Source organism: Musca autumnalis, unplaced genomic scaffold (assembly GCF_047663935.1).
Source record: "Musca autumnalis isolate F117 unplaced genomic scaffold, ASM4766393v1 scaffold_1, whole genome shotgun sequence".
Lineage (NCBI taxonomy): Eukaryota > Metazoa > Arthropoda > Insecta > Diptera > Muscidae > Musca > Musca autumnalis.
The window spans coordinates 239237345-239245528 of record NW_027411644.1 but is presented as its reverse complement, the minus strand read 5'-3'; positions in this window follow the sequence as shown (position 1 = coordinate 239245528).

Genomic DNA, 8184 nt, shown 5'->3' with positions numbered 1-8184 from the left:
CTGATTTATGTACATGTAGGGATGTCTAACATGTAGCGAACGGAGTGCCTTTTTCACGACTCCGTTTGTACTGCATCCGGATGCTGTTAAATTGTGGGGAATTGGAGTGCCTTTTTCACGACTCCGCTGAAATGCATCCGGATGTTGTTAAAATGTGACAAGTGGATGTGATTCTTTGGATTGCATCCAAAAGCGGTTAAAATGTGAGGACTGGAGGAGTGCCTTTATCACGACTCCGGTTGAACTGCATCAAAACATGCCGTGACAGAACTAGTCCACATTGCACTACTTCCAATTTATTTTGCTGGGTTGATTTACGTGGTCAGATAACAGAGCCACAGCCTAATATATCTAGTTATTTGTTTGTAGTGTTGTCATTATTCTTTGCGTATAAATGAATATGATTAATTTTGGGATTTATTAATTAGTTTGCATGTAAATTATTTGGATCTCTATTCATTATTAGTTATTTTTTACCTTTAGGAGGGTTATCGTTTTTTTTTTGTTTGGGATGACGACTTCTACTTTGTTTTTCAAAATAGTCAGGCTTAATCCCATAGTCGTTGTTTTAATATTTTATTAAAACAACTTTAGTTTATTAGTGGGAAAAAATTTGGCGATGTTTACCAAGGGGTAAGGCAGGGAATACTACATATAGTTTCAGATCTCGCCACAGATCTTCATCAGTTCTCTTGTTTCTTGTTTTTCAACAAGAAACTTTTTATACCCAAGTGTCAATTGCTAGTTCAAATAGATACGTGCGCAAAGAAACACTCTGATCGAGAATTTCTTTGGCACTACCTAAATAAATAAATTAAAATTGTTTTAATAAAATATTAAAACAACGACTATGGGATTAAGCCTGACTATTTTGAAAAACGAAGTTATTTTTTACCGATATAAAACATATGACCCTTTCTTTCAGAAAGGGTCTATAGGAGTGCCCTTTCTTTCAGAAAGCGTCTATAGAAACACCCTTTCTTTCAGAAAGGATCTATAGAAGCACCCTTTCTTTCAGAAAGGATCTATAGAAGCACCCTTTCTTTCAGAAAGGATCTATAGAAGCACCCTTTCTTTCAGAAAGGATCTATAGAAGCACCCTTTCTTTCAGAAAGGATCTATAGAAGCACCCTTTCATCGGAAAGGGTCTATAGGAGCACCCTTTCTTTCAGAAAGGGCTTATAGAAACAACCTTTCTTTCATAAAGGGCCTATATAAACAACCTTTCTTTCATAAAGGGTCTACAGAAGCACCTTTTCTTTCAGAAAGGGCATATAGAAGCACTCTTTCCTTCAGAAAGGGCATATAGAAGCACTCATTCCTTCAGAAAGGGTTTACAGGAGCACCCTTTCTTTCAGAAAGGTTTTATAGGATCACCCTTTCTTTAAGAAATGGTTTATAGGAGCACCCTTTCTTTCAGGAAGGGTTTATAGGAGCACCCTTTCTTTCAGAAAGCGTTTATAGGAGCACCATTTCTTTCAGAAAGGATCTATAGAAGCAACCTTTCTTTCAGAAAGGATCTATAGAAGCACTCTTTCTTTCAGAAAGGGTCTATAGAAGCACCCTTTCTTTCAGAAAGCGTCTATAGAAACAGCCTTTCTTTCAGAAAGGATCTATAGAAGCACTCTTTCCTTCAGAAAGGGTCTATAAAAGCACTCTTTCCTTCAGAAAGGGTCTTTAGAAGCACACTTTCTTTCAGAAAGGGTCTATGGAAGCACCCTTTCTTTCAGAAATGGTTTATAGGAGCACCCTTTCTTTCAGAATAGATCTATAGAAGCACCCTTTTTTCAGAATAGATCTATAGAAGCACCCTTTTTTCAGAAAGGATCTATAAAAGCACATTTTCTTTCAGATAGGGTCTATTGAAGGAATCTTTCATTCAGAAAGGGTCTATAAAAGCACCCTTTCTTTCATAAAGGGCCTATATAAACACCCTTTCTTTCAGAAAGGGTCTATAGAAGCACCTTTACTTTCAGAAAGGGCATATAGAAGCACCCCTTCTTTCAGAAAGGATCTATAGAAGCACCCTTTCTTTCAGAAAGGATCTATAGAAGCACCCTTTCATCAGAAAGGGTCTATAGGAGTACCCTTTCTTTCAGAAAGGGCTTATAGAAACAACCTTTCTTTCAGAAAGGGCTTATAGAAACAACCTTTCTTTCATAAAGGGCCTATATAAACAACCTTTCTTTCATAAAGGGTCTATAGAAGCACCTTTTCTTTCAGAAAGGGCATATAGAAGCACTGTTTCCTTCAGAAAGGGCATATAGAAGCACTCATTCCTTCAGAAAGGGTTTACAGGAGCACCCTTTCTTCCAGGAAGGGTTTATAGGAGCACCCTTTCATTCAGAAAGGGTTTATAGGAGCACCCTTTCTTTCAGAAAGGGTTTATAGGAGCACCCTTTCTTTCAGAAAGGATCTATAGAAGCACCCTTTCTTTCAGAAAGGATCTATAGAAGCACCCTTTCTTTTAGAAAGGGTTTATAGGATCACCCTTTCTTTTAGAAAGGGTCTATAGAAGCACTCTTTCCTTCAGGAAGGGTCTTTAGAAGCACCCTTTCTGTCAGAAAGGGTCTATGGAAGCACCCTTTCTTTCAGAAAGGGTCTATGGAAGCACCCTTTCTTTCAGAAATGGTTTATAGGAGCACCCTTTCTTTCAGGAAGGGTTTATAGGAGCACCCTTTCTTTCAGAAAGCGTTTATAGGAGCACCATTTCTTTCAGAAAGGATCTATAGAAGCAACCTTTCTTTCAGAAAGGATCTATAGAAGCACTCTTTCTTTAAGAAAGGGTCTATAGAAGCACCCTTTCTTTCAGAAAGCGTCTATAGAAACAGCCTTTCTTTCAGAAAGGGTCTATAAAAGCACTCTTTCCTTCAGAAAGGGTCTTTAGAAGCACACTTTCTTTCAGAAAGGGTCTATGGAAGCACCCTTTCTTTCAGAAATGGTTTATAGGAGCACCCTTTCTTTCAGAATAGATCTATAGAAGCACCCTTTTTTCAGAATAGATCTATAGAAGCACCCTTTTTTCAGAAAGGATCTATAAAAGCACATTTTCTTTCAGATAGGGTCTATTGAAGGAATCTTTCATTCAGAAAGGGTCTATAAAAGCACCCTTTCTTTCATAAAGGGCCTATATAAACACCCTTTCTTTCAGAAAGGGTCTATAGAAGCACCTTTACTTTCAGAAAGGGCATATAGAAGCACCCCTTCTTTCAGAAAGGATCTATAGAAGCACCCTTTCTTTCAGAAAGGATCTATAGAAGCACCCTTTCTTTCAGAAAGGGTCTATAGGAGTACCCTTTCTTTCAGAAAGGGCTTATAGAAACAACCTTTCTTTCAGAAAGGGCTTATAGAAACAACCTTTCTTTCATAAAGGGCCTATATAAACAACCTTTCTTTCATAAAGGGTCTATAGAAGCACCTTTTCTTTCAGAAAGGGCATATAGAAGCACTGTTTCCTTCAGAAAGGGCATATAGAAGCACTCATTCCTTCAGAAAGGGTTTACAGGAGCACCCTTTCTTTCAGGAAGGGTTTATAGGAGCACCCTTTCATTCAGAAAGGGTTTATAGGAGCACCCTTTCTTTCAGAAAGGGTTTATAGGAGCACCCTTTCTTTCAGAAAGGATCTATAGAAGCACCCTTTCTTTCAGAAAGGATCTATAGAAGCACCCTTTCTTTCAGAAAGGCTTTATAGGATCACCCTTTCTTTTAGAAAGGGTCTATAGAAGCACTCTTTCCTTCAGGAAGGGTCTTTAGAAGCACCCTTTCTGTCAGAAAGGGTCTATGGAAGCACCCTTTCTTTCAGAAAGGGTCTATAGAAGCACCCTTTCTTTCAGAAATGGTTTATAGGAGCACCCTTTCTTTCAGAATAGTTCTATAGAAGCACCCCTTTTTCAGATTAGATCTATAGAAGCACCCTTTTTTCAGAAGGATCTATAAAAGCACCTTTTCTTTCAGAAGGGGTCTATTGAAGCAATCTTTCTTTCATAAAGGGCCTATATAAACAGCCTTCCTTTCATAAAGGGCCTATATAAACAGCCTTTCTTTCAAAAAGGGCATATAGAAGCACTCTTTCCTTTCAGAAAGGGCATATAGAAGCACTCTTTCCTTCAGAAAGGGTTTATAGGAGCACCCTTTCTTCCAGAAAAGATCTATAGAAGCACCCTTTCTTTCAGAAAGGATCTATAGAAGCATCCTTTCTTTCAGAAAGTTCCTATAGGAGCACCCTTTCTTTCAGAAAGGGTTTATAGGAGCACCCTTTCTTTCAGAAAAGATCTATAGAAGCACCCTTTCTTTCAGAAAAGATCTATAGAAGCACCCTTTCTTTCAGAAAGGATCTATAGAAGCATCCTTTCTTTCAGAAAGGGTTTACAGGAGCACCCTTTCTTTCAGAAAGGGTTTATAGGAGCACCCTTTCTTTCAGAAAGGGTTTATAGGAGCACCCTTTCTTTCAGAAAAGATCTATAGAAGCACCCTTTCTTTCAGAAAGGATCCATAGAAGCACCCTTTCTTTCAGAAAGGTCCTATAGGAGCACCCTTTCTTTCAGAAAGGGTTTATAGGAGCACCCTTTCTTTCAGAAAAGATCTATAGAAGCACCCTTTCTTTCAGAAAGGATCTATAGAAGCACCCTTTCTTTCAGAAAGGTCCTATAGGAGCACCCTTTCTTTCAGAAAGGGTCTACAGAAGTACAATTTCTTTCAGAAAGGGTCTACAGAAGTACAATTTCTTTCAGAAAGGGTCTACAGAAGTACAATTTCATTCAGAAAGGGTCTACAGAAGTACAATTTCTTTCAGAAAGGGTCTACAGAAGCACCTTTTCCTTCAGAAAGGGTCTTTATGGAAGCACCCTTTCTTTCAGAAAGGGTCTATGGAAGCACCCTTTCTTTTAGAAAGGGTTTATAGGAGCACCCTTTCTTTCAGAAAGGGTTTATAGGAGCACCCTTTCTTTCAGAAAAGATCTATAGAAGCACTTTTTCTTTCAGAAAGGGTCTATGGAAGCACCCTTTCTTTTAGAAAGGGTTTAAAGGAGCACCCTTTCTTTCAGAAAGGGTTTATAGGAGCACCCTTTCTTTCAGAAAAGATCTATAGAAGCACTTTTTCTTTCAGAAAGGGTCTATAAAAGCACCTTTTCTTTCAGAAAGGGTCTTTAAAAGCACATTTTCTTTCAGAAAGGGTCTATAGAAGAACCCTTTATTTCAGAAAGGGTCTGTAGAAGCACCCCTTCTTTCAGAACGGGCATTCCTTCAGAAAGGGTTTATAGGAGCACCCTTTTTTCAGAAAGGGTTTATAGGAGCACCCTTTTTTCAGAAAGGGTTTATAGGAGCACCCTTTTTTCAGAAAGGGTTTATAGGAGCACCCTTTATTTCAGAAAGGATTTATAGAAGCGCCCTTTTTCAGAAAGGATCTATAGTAGCACCCTTTTTTTGTATGTTTGCAAAAGTCTTCTTCACCCACCCCCCGCTGCCTGAGTCGTAATGCCAAATACCACGAAAATAAAATAATTCCATTTCTTTGGGCAACAATGATGATGACGATAACAGATGATGTCGTCAACCAGGTTAAAAATGTTTTTACACCTTATAAACAATACTGACTGAATAAAGGACCAAAAAATAAATAAAAAATTCATAACTGCTTGACAATCTATAGAATTGCTTTTGTCTAGCTGCTGCTGTTAAACAGCAAATATCTTGGGGCTATTGTAAAGATATGAAGGAACCAATTGTATAAAAAGAAAATATTTGCCAAAAAGACAATAAAGTTTAAACGAAAAGGGGGAGGGGTGTAGTATATACAACTTATATAGCTCAGTATCTGGTGGTTTTATTGTTTTTCGTACGGTGGCGAAACATGATAAACAACAACTTTCTCAAGGGGTTTCGTGCATTATTTTTGTGTCAAACTTCTGCTACTGACAACAAACGAAACAAAATGCGACGCAAGCAAATGAAATGAATTTTCATTCATATTTTCATCTTCAATCCCCAGATAACTCCCAAAAAGTAAAACACATGAAAGCAGATTGAATGACAACACCAACAAAAAAGCAACAAATGCATCCTTTGGTGATGTGAGCTGCAGCTAGAATATCGCCATAGCCGTCATCATTTGAAATGGAAAATGGAATATGATGTACATTAGTTTCCCAAGTACGTTCATTCGAGTGGTTTGTGTATCCTAGGTACGTATGTACATGCGTTTCGTTTGCGGTTTGACATCATCGATGTCAAAATGTAACAAATAGTAAAAACAAACTTTATTATATCAGAAAATATGTTTACGGTGCATCAATGGGGGGGAGCTATATGCTCGTTTTCTGTTGCCACCACATATAGCAACAGGGGACATCATGCCAACTTGTCCCCTTTTCAGCCAGACAAATGTTTTGTATGACAATATCAGTTACAACTATGCATGTATGTATTCTCACACAAACTTCAATGTATCTAACCACGCGGCAAGTTAGCAATCACCCATCCAACACCCATTCTCATTTCTCACCACAATACCTAAATCCAACAAACAAAAAACTTCAACTTTGTTGACAGGAAAATGTTTTGTAAATTTGTTACGTTGTTGTTTAACAAATGCAATGAACATATACAATTCTGACTGAAATTGGAAGGTAGTTTTAAAATTTTGTGTATTTGAGCTGCAACAAAAATAACTACAAAAGTTTCGGATTAATAAAATTGTTCACTCAAGAGCTCATATGGAAAAGTTTTTTAGTAACAGAGATTTCTGGGAGTTCTTTAAGCGGCTGAAAAACTTTACTTGACTGAGATTTGATCAGCGATTCTTCATCTCAACTAGGATGGATTGTAGAGGTAAGTCATTTCTAATGGCATAAAACGTACCTTACTTAAAATCGTTCCCACGCATCCTGGAGGGATTTGTTCGGACATCATATCAAAAAGTGCACCCCGTTTCACATTTATCACAATGATATGGAACTTGAATATTATAGAAGAGTCCAAAAGGCATGTCTTAGGACAGAAGTTTCCGCGACTAAAATACTCCGAATATTTTTATAAGGAGGAATATTTTTAACACCGAACCTAGGTATTTCGTGTCGTAGCACCATTGCACAACGGTGGCACCCGAAACATATAAACAATATTTTTATGATATTTCAGAATCTGTGTAATTGTTTTTGATATAATTAAGATATGTATGTTAATATACATATGTTCCCACAACATTCCCACATCCCGAAGGGACAAAGGAGACTTCTCTCATATTAATGAGTGCACGCCGATTCATATTGGATCAATATTATGAGACTTACCGAACGTCACGCGACACCACTTTTTAGAGAATTTCTTCGTAGCTGAAACACTTAGGAAATGTAAGTCAGTATTACACCTCCCCTCAGTGTCACCGCCGAAAATGTTGATGCTCTGGTCAAAGATTGAACCGCAGTCCTTCTGAATACAAGGTGGACTTGCTGGCCGCTGCAACACGGTGATCCCATTTATTAAAACGAAATACTTCCATGTCCATTAAGATAAATTCGTATTTAACCAGTAGACAGCGGAATCCTATGCAAATGCATATATGGTAAATATGGTCGTAGAGAAAATCTGATTAGATAGAAACTCGTTTTATCACAAATTAAAACTAATTAGGTCCAGAAATGTTTGCATATTTTGACATATTTGATTAAAATGAGCATATAAATCCTATTCAAAGATTTTTGGCCTGAATAGCCCACCGAAATGGCTGAAATTTGCTATTAAGTCTTAGTTGGGAGTATGAACTTTACACCTGAAATTTGTCCGCATTGGTCCCCGTCTTCATAAAGCTCCCATAGAAAAGTACCTCCCGATTTTCGGTATTTTGAAGGTTCTAGCCTCATTATCCCCCCGAACTGACTGAAATTTGGTATTTAGTCTTCGTTGGGGGTATAAAATTTTCGACCTGCAATTTTTCGGTAAATGTCCACGTCTTCATAAAGCTTCCATAAATGTTCGGTATTTTGAAGGTTTTAGCTTCATTATCCCTCCGAACTGACTGAAATTTGGTATTATGTCTTCCTTTGGGTTATAAAACTTTCCACCTTTGGGTTATAAAGCTTTAGGCCTTCATGTAGCCCCCATAGAACGATACCTTCCCGATTTTCGGTATTTTAAAGGTTAAGGCCTCAATATGCCACCGAAATGGTCGAAATTTGGTATTTGGTCTTC